Source organism: Sceloporus undulatus, chromosome 4 (genome assembly GCF_019175285.1).
Source record: "Sceloporus undulatus isolate JIND9_A2432 ecotype Alabama chromosome 4, SceUnd_v1.1, whole genome shotgun sequence".
Lineage (NCBI taxonomy): Eukaryota > Metazoa > Chordata > Lepidosauria > Squamata > Phrynosomatidae > Sceloporus > Sceloporus undulatus.
Window position 1 is genome coordinate 39,233,238 of NC_056525.1, and position 16,361 is coordinate 39,249,598.

A 16,361-nucleotide genomic window follows, 5' to 3' on the forward strand; every position below is an offset into this window, starting at 1 on the left:
TGAGCATGAACAGAGTGGCTGCCGCTCATTGCTTGAACAGCTGCGCTTTGCTTTATCGAGCTGAATTTATCTGATGTAAACGCCTTCAGAGGAAGGACTCAGTTTGCATCTGCACTGAAAAAAATAATCCAGTTTGATGCCACTTTAGCTGCCCTTGGCACCATATTGTGGAATGCTGGGACTTGTAGTTTGTTGTGGCACCTGACAGAGAAGGCCAAACAGCTTCTCAAAACTACAAATCCCAAGATTCCATAGCAGCACGGAGCCATAACGGAAGTTCAAGTGGTGCCATTCTAATGTAAATGCTCAACCCCCTTTTTGTGTCGGGGGGGGGGGGGCTCTTAGCCTCTCAAAATGGTGGCACTTAGTCTGGACCCCCCCTTCCAAAAATCCTGGCTACGTCCCTGTTTTTATTATTTTGACCCCTGGGAACCCTTGAGAACATACTCCTGTCTTAAAGGCTACAGGTCTGGTCAACAAAATGAACACTTTTACTCCTGCTCATGTAGTACTGAGCAAACGGACTGCAACGGACACACACACTAGGGTTGGCTGGTTTAAACCAAATGACTTAAAAACAAAACAAAAACCCACTCCTGTGTTTTTATCAAATTGTTTATTCATATTTTTCAAATATCTGTCTATTATTACTATTTTCCAACCCTATTAAATAGAACAATGACTGTTTGAATTTAAACATTTTAACTTTAACAGTTTATTGGCAGTTGTTAATTGTTAGAGCAGTACCCAGTGTTAGTTGCTACTGTTTAATCACTTTATTTTATAGTGCAAGAAATGCCATTCAGAAACAAATCCTTCAGTTAGCATAACTTCAATCCAAACAATGTGCTTTAAAAGATATTTTTTAAAAGACCAATTGTTATTTAAGCTAGTAGCCATAACATCTGAACTGCACTTAATTTAGATGTACTCCTATACTGGTGTTACACATTAATGCAACCCTGCCCACAAAATCCTAGGTTTAAACAAAAAACAAACAAAATCCTAGGTTAAACACCCCCACAGGTTTTTTTGGTTAAAACACACACACAAATTTTTCCCAACCCTGGTACACACACATATTTATCTGCATAGGAACCTAGATGTCAAGAAGGTTTTGAGGAGCTTAGCTTTTTTTTTTTGCTGGTGCTATTTTATGTGGACAGATTGGTGTATAGAAAGGCTTGAAATAACTTTCTCATCATATGAAGTGATACAGCCCAAACCTTTTCCATCTAAATGAGAACTAGCTTTTTAAAAAATATTTGGATTCCTCCTTAGTGAAACCTTCCCCAGCCTGATATTCCCCAGTTTGTGTCACACTGTAACACCCCTCATGCTCAGCACACACTGTTCCCAATTAGGCATGTTGAGTGGACACACAGGCAGCTGTAGCCCAAAACAGCCTGAGAAAAGTGTCTTAGGGATACATGAGATTACCAGTTTGCTCTCTCCATTTAACTCCTTTCATCATTCTCCAGGAAAACTCATGTAGGATACATATGGGGGGGGGGAGTTAGCCAATATAAACAGATAATACATTGCTTAACTGGTTTAGCTCATCCCAGTTTTACCTCCCCACATGGTATTGTTCAATGCATCTGAGGAATCATCTACGAAAGCTCATGCTGCCATTTTCTTTCAGTTAGTCTCAGAGGTGCTACAAGATCTCTCTACCACATGGTATTGGTTGTTTTAGAAGGCAGGTACAGAGACTGAATGGACTAACAATTTGAGTAGTCAATCTGCACACATCTGTTAGTACTCATAGACACACCTCTGGTGCGTAAAACTGTGCAATAACAGACATGCAGAACTTTAGTTTTCACACAGGTGGAAATCTTCAGGGTCATGAAAAATGGACATAGAATTTTTTTTTGGGGGGGGCAGTGCATGGTGAAAGAAAACTAGCTGAGCAAACAAACAGCTACATTGCACATGCAAACATGATTTTAAGTGACTGATTGCCATGCCAGGAAGGGCTGGAGGTTATAGTTGTTAAATTCCTCAAGAGTGAAGAACTTGTAGCCCTCCAGACTGCAACTCACATCATCCTTCACCACTGGTTAGGCTGTTGGGAACTGCATTCCAGTAACAACTGGAGGCTACCCTGCCCCACTGTCGAATCATTTTGGATGGAATAAGGTTACACCCTTTATCTAGACTAGGGTGATGCTGCAGTTTGGGAAGGGATTTTTGGATGAGAAATTATATCAATTACAATTCTGCTGCCCATCAGCTATGATGTGAATTAACAATGATGAATGCATAGATTTGCCTGAGCCCCATATTCATATAGCTGATTGTGGAACAAGGAACATAGGTGATGAACAAGTTATCTTCAGACATGATCGTAGCCACATGCCATGAATGAATAGCCACGACAGTCTAAAGTTAGAGTGGTGTGATTTTGCAGGTGTAGAAAATCTGATCCTCCAGATCTCCTGGACCATATGTCCCACAATCATTTGCCATTGGACACACCTAGGGAAAGAAAGTTGTAGATGATAGATTTCTCACTCTTGCTGTATAGCCAGTACAGGAAATGGAGTTGCCAGGCACATGTTTAAATTAGGAAATGATTGGCTATGGCTACAGGAGCTTTTAGATAAAGACTCCTACAACAAGGAACCAGAAGGAACCGTGTAGCAATTTTTCTTTAATCGTGACTTTTCTGCATTAAGAAAATAGACTGAACATGGAAGGCTTATGAATAGCAGATGCCTCCCTTTCCAAAACACTAATGGATGGCACAAAGCAACAGTGTGACAGAGACTTTGTATGGAATCTTCCAAAGTCTCTTGTCCAGATGCAGTGCAGGCAAATGTTGAAACTAGAGATTCTGTTTGGTTTATTGATGGTGGAGTGGGGAGAGCTCAAGTGGCCCACTAGGCTACATGGTCTGCCTTACTCCCTGCATCCAATGATATATGGTACAAATTATGGCTTCTAAGATTTGGCAGCAAAAGCTACTCATACCTCATAATTGCACAATTTACTAGTCAAAGTGGAAGGAGGGTGGCAGAGGTATGGGGAAAGTGTAGGTAAAGCTGCATAATGCCTTACTAGAAGAGTTAATGCTTATTCAAAAAAGTACACCCTTTTATATTTTTGCCATGACAGTCAGATGTTGGCGTGTTTCTGCTCCACTTCAGGTGGGTAATGTGGCACTTTCCAGATGTTATTACACCGCAGTTCTCATCAGCCTAGCCAGTGCTGAGGAATGCTGAAAATTGTAGTTCATCAACATCTGGAGGACTGCACCTGGACCTTTACATTTTAGAGTAAAAATGCAAAATTTTTAGAATCAACAGAGAAGGCAAAAAAGGATGGGGCTGAGTGGTGTCCACTTACAAGCACCGTAAGTCTTAATCCTTCCACAGATATTCCAAATGGTTAAATGGAAAAGGAAATTGGGACTCATATTGTGGCTCTGTCTTCTCTAGCTAAAACCTCTCCACATTAATGGGAACGATCTGTAGAGTAAATGTAATCACAGTCGGCCAAATGCAGTTGCCAAGCTCCTCACAACAGGCACTCCATAGGTCTTCAGTTGTGGGTGGAATAGAAATGTAATACATAAATGACAGCCACTAAACCTTACTATTTGCATAACTTTAAAATTGGAAAACTTGATGGTGTTGCTAGTTCTGAGAGAATGAAACCTGCAGTTCTAGGCGTACTGAACACACTGTGACCATATGCATACTGTCAAACCAAAGTCCACCAAAGACAGCTTCTGCCAGTCACTCTTATACTGTAATAGGATAAGCAATATCTTGCTTAATTTCTCTTTTAAGTCAAATAACTCCTCCAGGATATGTGTTTATGCCTTCAGAATGCCAGTTGACATATGGCAACCCAATGAATTTAATAGATTTTTAAGGCAAGGCATACCTAGAGGTGATTTTGTAAAACATTTCCTCAGAAATATAATCTGCAGCATCTGGTATTCATAGGTGGTTTCCCATCCAAGTACTAACCAGGACTGACCCTGCTTAGCTTATAAGATCAGAAAGGGTCTGCTGCTTTTAGGGTATGGGTCATGGTACAGTAATTAAGCACAAAATATTGGCTTGGTAAGTGAAAACCACAAAAGGAAATATATTTTTCACTGTTAGCAGAAGTTTAACTCTAGCTGGAGACACTTGATCATTCAAAAGGGTATACAGGGTCACTAATAAATTAAGCTTCAAAGGCATCCTTAACTATCTCAGTTTAAGAACTTCTTAAAGCTAAAATCCTTAATCATTCAAGCAAGAAGCATAAGAGCAATCTTGCTGGATCATTGTGCTGGCAAAGGGCTATAACCATTTACAGGGCAGGGGCAGAAAGACTTCAGCCATGCAGAATCCCCTTCTCCCCAGCAAACAACATTTGAAAGCATAATCTAAAACCCAGAAGCTATATACAGCACCAAAATGAAAAATATAGGAAGTATCTGTTATTGATTTTGAAGCAGCCGTTATGATCAATGGAACTTTCAGAGAAGATTAGAAAGAACGATTATGGAGTTACAATTCATTTGAAAGTCCCACAGTATTATCAGAGGTCTGAATAGCAGGGTTGCTTGGCCTGGGTCCAGACTACTTGAGGGAACGCCTCCCCCCATACAATCCTTCCCACACGCTCGGGTCCTCTAGTAGGCTTGCCGTAACCCGGCTGCAACCGGGAATTTCCTGATTTTGGGGGTCCCGAGCCCCTCCTGGCACGGGTACAGCCCCAAAACCGGGAGCCCCCCGGTTGCAGCCTGGGTTGCTGCGCCCCAGGCAGGCCTCGCTGCCCTCCTCCTCTTCCTCGGGGAGGCGGGGAGGAAGAGGAGGGCAGCGAGGCCTGCCTGGGGCACAGGAGGCGAAGCTGGAGGCGGCGTCTCCCTGCACGCCCGCGCCACCCTCCTCCTCCGCCCCCTCTCCCTCAGGCCGCGCGGAGGAGGCGAAGGTGGACGGAGGCAGCACCTCCTCCGCGTGGGGAGGGGGAGAGGAGGTGGGGAAGGTGGCGCAGGCGTGCGGGGAGGCGGGGGATTCCCCCGGGATTCCCCCCCAGTGAGGCCCTGGATGGGGCTCCGAGATCGCGGAGTCCTCCGAGGCCTGGCATGGGCTTGGGGGACGCTGTCACCCAAGCCCTAGCCAGGCCCTGGAGGATGCTGTCACCCAGGCCCCAGCAAGGCCTTGGACAAGGTTTAAAAATGTAGGACCTTTTTTTTTAAATTTCCTGGCCAGGAATTTTTTTTAAAAAGTCCTACATTTTTAAACCTTGTCCTACATTTCCCCCGGTTTGGAGGTCCCCAGGGATGGCAACCCTATCTGGGAGGAACCTGCTACAGCTGAAGATAACCAGGCTGGTGGCAACTTCTTAGAGGACCTTTTCAGCTGCCACTCCGAAAATATGGAACGACCTGCCTTAGGAGATTTGCCAAATTACATCTTTAGAGGCCTTTAAAAAGGCGATAAAGACAGATCTTTTCCAGCGAGCCTTCACAGACTAACCTCCAAAATGAGAACCTGAACTGCTCACCCTGTCTCTCCCTATGACCACTCCTGTAAATATTTTTCCGTGCTCCTAATTTTAGCTGCATTCTCCATGCAACTGCGTGTAATGTGTGATACTGCTACTGTTATTAAATAGTTTTATGTTTTATTTGTATTTTAGCAGAAGGATGGAGGGCTGGGGGATCAGGATCATGTTACAACTGTTTTTAAATGTTATATTGGACTGTTGTTACCCGCCTAGATCGTTGAAAAAGAAAGGCAGGATATAAATAAATAAATATATATTTTTCCAATCATAGTATATGTGTCAATGGAGAGCCAGCCTGAGTGTTGGACTACAACTCTGGAGACCAGGGTTTAACTCCCCGCTTGAGGAAACCCACTAGGGCCTGAAACAGATGGGCCAAATAAAACAGTTTAGCTGCTTTGGGGGCTTGGTGTTTAGGGTTGCCATAAATCAGGACCTCCAAACCGGGACAAATGTAGGACAACATTTTCAAATGTAGGGCACTTTTTTTTAAAGCAGATCCAAGCCTCTCCCTCCCAGTTTCACTTTCCTCCCCCCCAACCCCTTCGGGGGAGAGGAAATCCCCAGAAAGGAGAAGCCTGGGCAGTGGAGGACAAGCCTAGACCGAGGACGCAGGCTCCTGAGGGGCTTGTGTGCTTGGCCCAGGCCTGTCCTCTGAGGCCACTCTCCTCTTCCCAGACCTCCCCTTTCCCCCAAAGGGCTCTTTGGAGGGAAGAGAAGGAAGGCAGGAAAGGAGAGGAGAGACCTGGGCACTAGCCCGGTCCTGCCCTTCCCGGACCTCCCCTTTCCTGCAAAGGGATCTTTTTGGAGCCCTTTGAAGGGAAGGGGAGCAGGGAAGGTGAGGACTTGGCGGCTGTGGAGGACAGCCCCAGGCCTCTCCTCAGAGGCTTCATTTTCCTCAGGACAAAGGGAGAAGCCTGACCCAAGCAGGGAAGGTAAGTAGGGAACTAGGGAGGGAAGGGGGAGGCAAAGTGAGGGACTTTTGTCCCCAATCCGATGTCCCATGCTTCTTCACCGAGACTCTACTGTACACAGAAAGTGCACTTTGGGGGGGGGGGAACCTTTGAAAATGGGCACCCACCTCCTCCTCCTGTTTCCCCCTCCTCCTTCTCCTCGCCATGCACTAAGAAAGGGCACTTTTCCCTCCCCCTGGCTGGCCCAGAGTCTCACTCCTCCTCCTCCTCCAAGGGTCTACCTCCTCCTCGAGGCTGGCCAATGGCAGAGTGGGGCTGGAAACAGCTCCGCTCCAGCTGCTGTGCCATTGGCCAGCCAGCCTCAAGGGGACGAGTGTTCCCTTTAGGCGTGATGGCTGCTGGCCGGGCCCAAACCCAGGATTTAGAGTGAACCAGACCGTGACTGTGCCAAACTGCAAAAACCGTTACAAGCACGGGCACAGCAGGGTTATGGCATCCCTATGTTTACATGATGCATGCCCCTATAGCAGCTGGGAATGACGCTGGGGACGCACTAAGCAGGGAAAAGCCAGTCTAAAAAGAACATCTAATAATCCGACTTAGCCCAGAAAATGCACATTCTTCGACCCTGCGTATAAATGCGTCGAAGCCAGAGCAATTCTAACCCTAATCATAGAGCTGCATGTAAACCCCCAAGGCAGGTGCACATTTAAAAAGGTCAGAGCCGTCATGACCAAGCAGTCTGGATGGCAATGCAAAAAAGTAAAAGTGTGACACTTCCAGTGGATGTAACTACAACATACCCAAACCAGAGAGTCCAAGACGAGGCATGGGGCAAAGGGTGGGGGGTGAAGGGGGCATGTGGGGGGTGTCTCCATAATTGTGCTTTGCCAGTGTTTAACTGAGCACACCGATTCTCCAATGCCCTGTAACAGTGGAAGATTGCAGGTGTGACTGTGGTGCTGATCAAAAACGCAGCCATCCAAAAAGGCAGCAGGCACCTGCTGGTGGTGTGTTTGTGCAACAGTGTGCATGGATGGTGGGAATGAATGAATGAATAAAAGTTATCCAGCAATGCAGTTTGACCCCGCACAGTGATGTCTGGCTGTGTGCATTTGGGCTGCCTTGGAAGTGGCCGGTCAGCAGGGTTTCGACCTGCTTCATCCCTAGGTGACCTTAAAGAAGTCACACTCTCTCAGCCTCAGCAAAAGCAAAATCCCCTCTGAACAAATCTTGTCAAGAAACCCTCATGGTAAGGTCACTTTAGGGTTGCCATAATAAAAAACAATTAGAAGGCACAGAGCTCCATATATGACTATATGCTTACTGAACACCAGAATCTTGGTGTCGTGAGCAAGATTTTGGGGAATGACCATTGTTAATAATTCAGTTGTTACTGCCAGCACTTTTAACTTCTCTCTGAACTTGTTACCTACAAATCTAATCTCAATCCTACTATACTATGCCATTGCCACTGGCCAAATAAGATGGAACTGCTAGTCCACTTTGTTGTTTTTCTTTGTACAACTGTATCTTCAGCTGCAGTGTACCCCACAAAACCTATTACTATTTACGCCCCCCCCCCCCCCCCCCAGCTCTGGGACTGAATGAGTCTTACAAAAATTAAAACAGATAGAGGTAGAAATGGAATGAATAGATTGCTTCGGAAGGTGCTGGACTCTCCAACTCTGGAGATCTTTCAGAAGTTGGATGGGCATCTTTGAGGAGTGCTTTAGTCATGTATGGCAAGGGGTTGAATTAGATGGTTCTTGACCGTATGATTCCTTCATCGATTAAAAATTAGAAAAATTACAACACAATTAGACGTTGTTTGTTGATAAGTGCCCTCGAGTCAACCTTAGCTCATGGAGACCCTGTGGATGAGACACATCCAAGCTCCCGTCCTCCACTGCTCTGCTTAAGTCCGATAGATTCAGGCCCTGACCTCTCTGACTGAATCTGTCAATGTGGTGTGTGGTCTTCCCTTCTACTACCCTCTGCCTTGCCCAGCATTATTGTCTTTTCTAGTGAGTTGTGCCTTCTCATGATGTTGCCAAAGTAAGGCCTGTTACAGACTGCCGAAATAAAGCTGCTTCGGGTCTCTTTGGAGGTATGCTATTTAAATGATGCATGCATCCTAAGAATCCGGAAGCTGCACCAAAGCTGCACTCCGGTGCTTAGGAATGGAATGTGGCTTTGGCGCGACCTCCGGACTCTTAGGACCTATGCATCATTTAAATAGCATACCTCCAAAGAGACCCGAAGCAGCTTTATTTTGGCAGTCTGTAACAGGCCTAAGACAACCTCAGTTTGATCATCTTGACTTCCACAGAGAGTTCAGGTTTGATCTGTTCTAGGACTCATTTGTCATTTTGGCCATCCACGGTATCCTTAGCACTCTTCTCCAACCCCAAATCTCAAATGAATTGATTTTCTTATCTGCTTTCTTCACTATCAAGCTCTTGCATCCATACATGGTGATGGGGAATACAATGGCTTGTATGATTCTAACTTTAGTGCTCAGTTTTATATCTTTACCCTTAGGACCTTATCCAGTTCTTTCATAGCTGCTCTTCCCATTTCTCATCTTCTTCTTATTTCTTGACTGCAGTCACCATTCCGGTCAATGTTTGATCCAGTGTATGGGAATTATTTTAATAATTAATAATTATTAATAATTGAAATTACAGTCGACCCTTCTTATACACAGATTCAAGCATCCATGATTTAAAAATATTTTTAAAAAAGTATAAATTTCAAATATCAAACCTTGATTTTCCATTTTTTATAAGGGACACCATTTTGCTATGTCATTATATTTAATGGGACTTGAGCATTCACAGATTTTGTTATCCACGGGGGATCTTGGAACCAAACCCCAGCGTATAACAAGGGTCCACTGTACAGTCGGCCCTTCTTATACACTGACTTTTTATACACGGATTCAAGCAAACATGGTTTGAAAATGTTCCAAAAAAGTATAAATTTACCTTGATGTTCCATTTTTTATTAGGGACACCATTTTGCTATGTCATTATACTTAATGGGACTTGAGCATACACGGATTTTGTTATACACGGGGGATCTTGGAACCAAACCCCAGCGTATAACAAGGATCCACTGTATTTCAATTTCCTCATTATCTAGATTGAGTTGTTTCCTCTGTGATCATTATTTTTGTTTGTTTTTTTATGTTCAGCATCAAGCCTGCCCTTGCTCTTTCATCTTTAACTTTACTTATTAGCTGCTTGAACTCTGCTGTTTTCCACCAATATTATATATTAGTATTAATACATAATATATTAATATTTAGTAGAAATCTTATTATTTCTACTACTCTCTGCCTTTTCCAGCATTATTGTCTTTTCTAGTGAGTCATGCCTTCTTATGATGTGACCAAAGTAAGATAGCCTCAGTCTTGGACTCCAGGGAGAGTTTGGGCTTGATCTGCTCAAGAACCCATTTGCTTTGTCTTTTTGGTTGTCCATGGGATCCTCAGCACTCTTCTCCAGCACCACGTCTCAAATGAATTTATTTTCTTCTCATCTTCTTTCTTAACTGTCCAGCTCTAAAATCTATACATGGTAATAGGGAATACAATGGCTTGTATGTGCTCAGCTGTATATCTTTTCATTTTCAGATCTTTTCTAGTTCTTTCATGGATGCCCTTCCCATTCATAAACTTCTTCTGGTTTCTTGACTGCAGTCCTCTTCCTGATCAATGTTTGATCCAAGGCATGAAAAATCTTTTAACTATTCATATTTATCTCATCTGAGTCAGGCAAGGAAGGAAAATGCCAACATGCTGAGGGAGGCAGCAGAGTGACTTCCGTCCATTCTTGAACATTTATGACTTCTTTCCACCCTCCCTGCCTCCGTTGTAACCTAGAAAGATCTGGATCAGTGCCTTATTAGATTATCCATAAAACTAGTATGATGAGCCATCATGGCATAGTGGTTTGAGAGTTCAACAATGACTCTGGAGTCCAGGGTTCATTCCTTGCTTGGCCATGAAACCCACTGGGTGACCCTGGACAAGTCACACCTTCTCTGCCTCAAGGGAAGGCAATGGCAACGCCACTTTTGAGAAACTTGCCCAAGTTCCTCTTAGGGTCGCCACAGATTGGAAACGACTTGAAGGCAAATAACATACACATAGATAGAGCTGTGAAGGCCTGGAAACGAAACTCAGGGGAAAAAACCTGACCCCCCCTCCCCCTCGAAATCATGCTAAAACAAAAGATTCCATAACTGATTTTCTTCCTTTTTTGACCCCCCCCCCCACTGCTGTTCCCCTCCCCTTGTCCCTCCATATTTTCTAGGGTTAGAGGCACAAGACTCCTGTGAATATGGAAAAACTGCAGATAACAAAAACATTGTTACCTGAGAGGAGACCTTTCTAGGCCCTCCAGGGCAACTCTGTGGCCAACGTCCAACAGACACTGATCACAGAGCTGCACTGGAGGAGCTACAAAGGCCTAGACTATTCTCTCTAGGAATCTCTAGGTCTTTTGGTGACTTTTAGTTAAAATTGACCATAGAGTTGCGATGGAGGACCTAGATATTCCTAGAGAACATATTAATCAAATCCGCAAATATGGAGGGATGAGTGTGTGCGCGTGTACCATATATATATATATATATACAGTGGTACCCCGGGATACGAAATCACCGTGTTACGAAATTTCCGGGATACGAAAAAATCCCATAGGAAAAAACTGTTTCGGGTTACGTTTTTTTTTTCCGGCTTACGAAAAAAAATTTGGTGCTTTTCGGCGCTTTTTCACACGAAATCGCGGCTTTTAGCGCTAGCGCCTATGGCTTTTTCGGCTAGCGAAAGATTTCGGGTTACGAATGGCGCCGCGGAACGGATTACATTCGTAACCCGGGGTACCACTGTAGCATGTGCTGTAATAAATTTGTTAGTTTTTTAAAGGGACATAAGACTCTCTGTGATCTCTCTCTGCGAAACCACTTGGATTGCCATGACTCTGTTCTACAGGATCCTGGGATTTGTAGTTTAGTGTAGGCACCAGAGAGCCAGCGTAACGTAGCGGTTTGAGTGTTGGACTACAACTCTGGAGGCCAGGCTTCGATTCCCCGCTTGGCCATGTCAACCCAGTGGGTCACCTCTCAGCCTCAGGGGAAGGCAATGGCAAGCCTCCTCTGAACTGGTTCTCCTGAGGGCCACCATGAGTCAGAAGCAAATTGAAGGCACACAAAAAACAAAACAAAAGAGGCACCAGACTTCTCTGACAGACTGATGGCCTCACCAAACTACAAATCCCAGGACTCCACAGGATGGAAGTCGTGAGAGTTTAAAGCGGTGTCAAACCGCTTTAATTCTGTGGTGTGGTGGAGATACATCCTAGGCGCAGTGGTTCCCAAACTTTGGTCCTTCAGAGGTTTTGGACTTCATCTCCCAGAATCCCTCGCGGTTGGCCAAGCTGGCTGGGGCTTCTGGGGGTTGAAGTCCAAAAGACTTGGAATGCCAAAGTATGGGAACCTGCTGTCCTCCACAGCGCAACCTAGGCACCGAAGTCGCAATCTTCACACCAAGGAGGCCACCCTTCTACCCACAATACTCTGGGGCGCTCCCAGTGCTTCTGCGCCTCGGAGAGCTTCGCCCGCACCGTATTCGTCCCGAGGCCACGCCCACCGCTGCTTCTGAGCCCCAGAGAGCAGTGCAGCCAGCCTTCTCTTTCTCCTTCCCAATCCCTTCTGAGGGTCCCGAGGCCACGCCCACCACCCTACTCCTCCGCGCTGATTGGTGGAGACGGCCCTCGGACCCCGCCGCAGGAGGAAGCGAGGCTATTTAAAGGCGGCTCCTTGTCCAGCCACGCTTTTCCCGCCGGTCTTTGTCCCAGGAGGGTGTCCCAGGTCCGCTCTCTCATCCACCATCGACCAGACCTCCAGCATGTCTGACAAGCTGCCATACAAAGTGGGTGAGTGGTGCTTTCCTCCCATTTCTTTTTCTCTGCCAATCGTGACATGTTCTGTTTTCCTTTGTGTCTTTTGTGTATTTGTGTGTGTGTTACCAAATCAGGGCAGTGGCGAGGTGTTCCTGCCCTCCTCTGTCTCTCTGCGTGTTTGTGCTTGTTTTAGAAAACCGAAGCAGTGGTGACATGTTCCCCTTTCCCAGGGGACTGTTTATTTGTGTGTTGGTGTCTATGTGTGTGTTTGTGTGTTTGCAAGCCAAGGCATTGTTGAGGTGCTCCTGTTTTCCTCTCTGTGTGTGTCCCCTGTTTGCTGTTCCTTTTGCCTGTCGCCAGTGCCATTATGGAGCCCTTCTTTAGTCCTCTTTCATATCCCAGACTTAGCAGCAGCAGCCAAGGGAAGGGAGGCTGTTTTCACTTTCCGTAGTGCCTTCCTTTGAATGGGCCCAGTCTCATGCTGCCTTCGGAAGCGCCATGTGGGCGCCCGAGGGAGAGGCGCTTCCTGGGAAGTGTAGTCTCTCTGGCTGCCAGGGCTGCGTCCTAGACTTGGAGGCAGGGAGACTACATTTCCCACAATGCTCCGGAGGCCATGCTGTCAAGCAGCCTTTTACCTCCTGGCTGTGCAGAAAATTTCAAGCTTTCTGTCCAGGAGGGATTCCCAAATGTCCTCCATTTTTGAGTTTAACTAAGAAGCATGGGTTTATAGAGTGCTTTTCAGCCTTTCTCTTCTGTCCAGGAGGAGTTCCCAAATGTCCTCCATTTTGAGCCTGAATAAGAAGCATGGATTTATGCTTACATGAGTGTTTTTTAGTGTACTACATTTAGTGTTTATTTTGTAGTGTCCTACATTTCCTTGAATGCCCAGGGCGACCAGGTGTCCTCCTTTAACAGGACATGTCCTACACTTCAGCCTTCTGCCCAGGAGGAGTGTCCAAACGTCCTCCATTTTGAGTACAAGAAGCATTAATTTATAACAGTGTTTTTAGCTTTGATTTGGCCAGGTCCTACATTTTGGGGTGCCTTGTCCTCCTTTGAGGACATCGGATCACCCTGTCCTTCAGGGAGACACCTCCCTGATTGGTGGAGACCTCCCTGATACTCGTTTGAGCATTGGACTATGACTCCAGCGATCAGGGTTTGATTCCCCACTTGAATGTAAAAAAACCCCAAACCCACTGGGTGACTTTAGGCAAGTCACACTCTCTCAGCCTCAGAGGATGGCAGTGCAAACCCCCTTTGAAGAAACCAGCCAAGAAAACGGTGGGATAATTTTGCCTTAGGGTTGCTCTAAGTCAAAAATGACTTGTAGACACACAGCAACAGCAAAGCTCAAAAGTGGAATGAAATGATGGGCTGAGAACAAGCAGAAGCATGTTTAACTCTCTTCACTTGTCAATATAGGAATCGCTGCAAAATAGAATCACTGTTGCTAGTTGCCAGAAGATTTCTACTGAGTTGCAAAACCTGATGTGTGCCAGAGTTATCTAGCTGTGTCATCAGAACGTGCTGAAGTTAAAATTGTACATATGTGATGCTTTTATGTAACTTTTATGTAATTCCTCCGCTCTTTCGGAGGAATTACGCAAGGTTCTTTTAAATTGTGAGCTGCTTTGAGTCCCAGTTTTGGGGAAAAGCAAGATATAAATATAGTAATAACAATAAATTCAGAAATACTGTAGATAATAAGGTTTAAGAAAGAAACAAAAGTGAAGCCACTCTTGTTCTGTTAAAGTGTAAAATTGTCTTTAGTGAGTTACTCATTAAGTAGGTTGCATCAGAACCTTTGCTCCTTTGCCATTTCAAATATTCAGTAGAATTTGTTTTTCTGTCTATGCATTGCCAAAAAAGGACCTATTTTCATAAAATGGGTCCACTGATAATTTATCCAGAAAGTGTGGGGTAGTGGATTGAGTGTTGGACTGACTAGGGCTGTGGAAAGCCAGGGTTCAAATCCCTACTTGGCCATGGAAACCCAATGGGTGATCTTGGGTAAGTCATACTCTCAGCTTCAGAGGAAGGCAAGGGCAAACCATTCTGAAGAAATCATGTTAAGAAAACCTCTTGATAGGTTTGCCTTATGTGTGTATGTGCCTTCAAGTTTCTTGTGGACATACAGTGACCCCATGGAAGGGTTTTCTTCGACAAGGAATACCCAGAAGTGGTTTTGCCTATTCCTTACTTTGAAATAACATCCTGCAACTCCTGGTATTCATTGGTAGTCTCCTATCTAAGTACTAAACATGTCTGACTCTGAGCCAAGATCAGGCAGGAACTGGTGCCTTTAGGGTATTTTGACCAACTAAGGCAGTGGTTCCCAAACTTTGGTCCTTCAGATGTTTTGGACTTCAGCTCCCAAAATTCCTGACTGCTGGCCAACCAGGCTAGGGCTTCTGGGAACTGAAGTCCAAAATGCCTGGAGAACTAAAGTTTGGGCATCACTGGGTCATCTTAGGGTTGCCAACTTAAAGGCACAAAACAACAACATGCTAATTCATTTGTAGAGATGCTAATTTGGAAATAATTACTATAATTTAAATAGTACGCAGAGAGAGCTTGTAGCACCTTTGAGTCTAACTGAAAGAAAGAAATTGGCAGCATGAGCTTTTGTAGACTTCAGTCTACTTCCTCAAAAGCATATAATTTAAATAGAAATATAAGTCATCTTATATCATGCAGGGAGTCTGTGACCTGTGGACCTGCTGCTCAGTCTGCTGTCCAGGTACTAACTGGATGGGCATCTGCAAGGCCCTTGCTCTGTCTTGTTGGTTTTTTTTTAATCATTTAACCAAAATCAGTCTGGCCATCTTTCAAACAGAAGACTTTACTGTGACAGTAAAGTAAAGTGGTTGACTACCTCAGTTAATTTCCATCTGGGTTTCCTGTGACACCAGAACTTGCAAGGCTTCACTTTTCCAGCATTGGCTATCTGCTTTGCCTTTGAAATCTCGGGGCAAATTACCAGTAGGAGCCTCTGAAGTACAAAGTGCAGCAGGGATTGCTGACAAGACAAAAACAATTTAGGTTAATGAAATACCACTAAGCACCGTAAGAAGACCACAATGGAATTAACAGTAACAAATTCTGCATAAGTTCTTCTTGGATGAATGCTACTGTGATGAAGAAGTGCTGAGTGAGAGATTAACACAAGTAACAGTTTGTTCTGAGGTTGTAATGTTCAGGTGCTCCTTGTGTCCAGTTGCCTGTCAGTTTATGGCAGCCCTGTGAATTTCATAGAGTTTTCTTTGGCAAGGAATACTCAGAGGTGGTTTTACCAGTTTCTTTCTCTGTTCTACAGCACTTGGTATTTGTTAGTGGTCTCCTATTCAAGCACTAACCAGAGCTGACCCTGTTTAGCTTCCAAGATCAGACTGGATCTTGTGCCTTTAGTTTATTTAGGCCATCTCAGATCTTCCTTGCCCAACACTTATGACAGTATTTCCTTAGCACAAATATTGTGAGATGTGTGCGTGTGTATAGCCATGTCAGTTTATGGGAATCACTGAAAGGATCTGGTAGTTTCAGTTTCGTTAGGAGTTTTACTTTCACCAGGAACTAGAAATGGCTAGCACAGCAATCTAACAGTGGGGGATTTCCAGTAATATCACTTACAAATTACTGTAAATGACAGGAGGCCATGATAAAGCAGAAATGGCAAAAGTGCATTTGCTCTATCCCATTAGTCTTTTCCATATGAATGTTTAGGTATACATCTGTTTAAGCATGATGTATAAGCATGATGGTCAGGATTACAAATTGAGGAATTCTGGAACCTCTGAGCAGCTCTACTCTAGGAGAAACTGTGGCCTGTTACAGATAGCCAAAATAAAGCTGCTTCGAGTCACAGTGGAGGTATGGTGTTTCAAGGATGCATGCATCCTAAGAGTCCAGAAGTCACACCAAAGCCATGCTCCAGGCTGGAGCGTGGCTTTGGTGCGATTTCTGGACTCTTAGGACGTATGCATCATTGAAACACCATACCTCCACTGTGACTCGA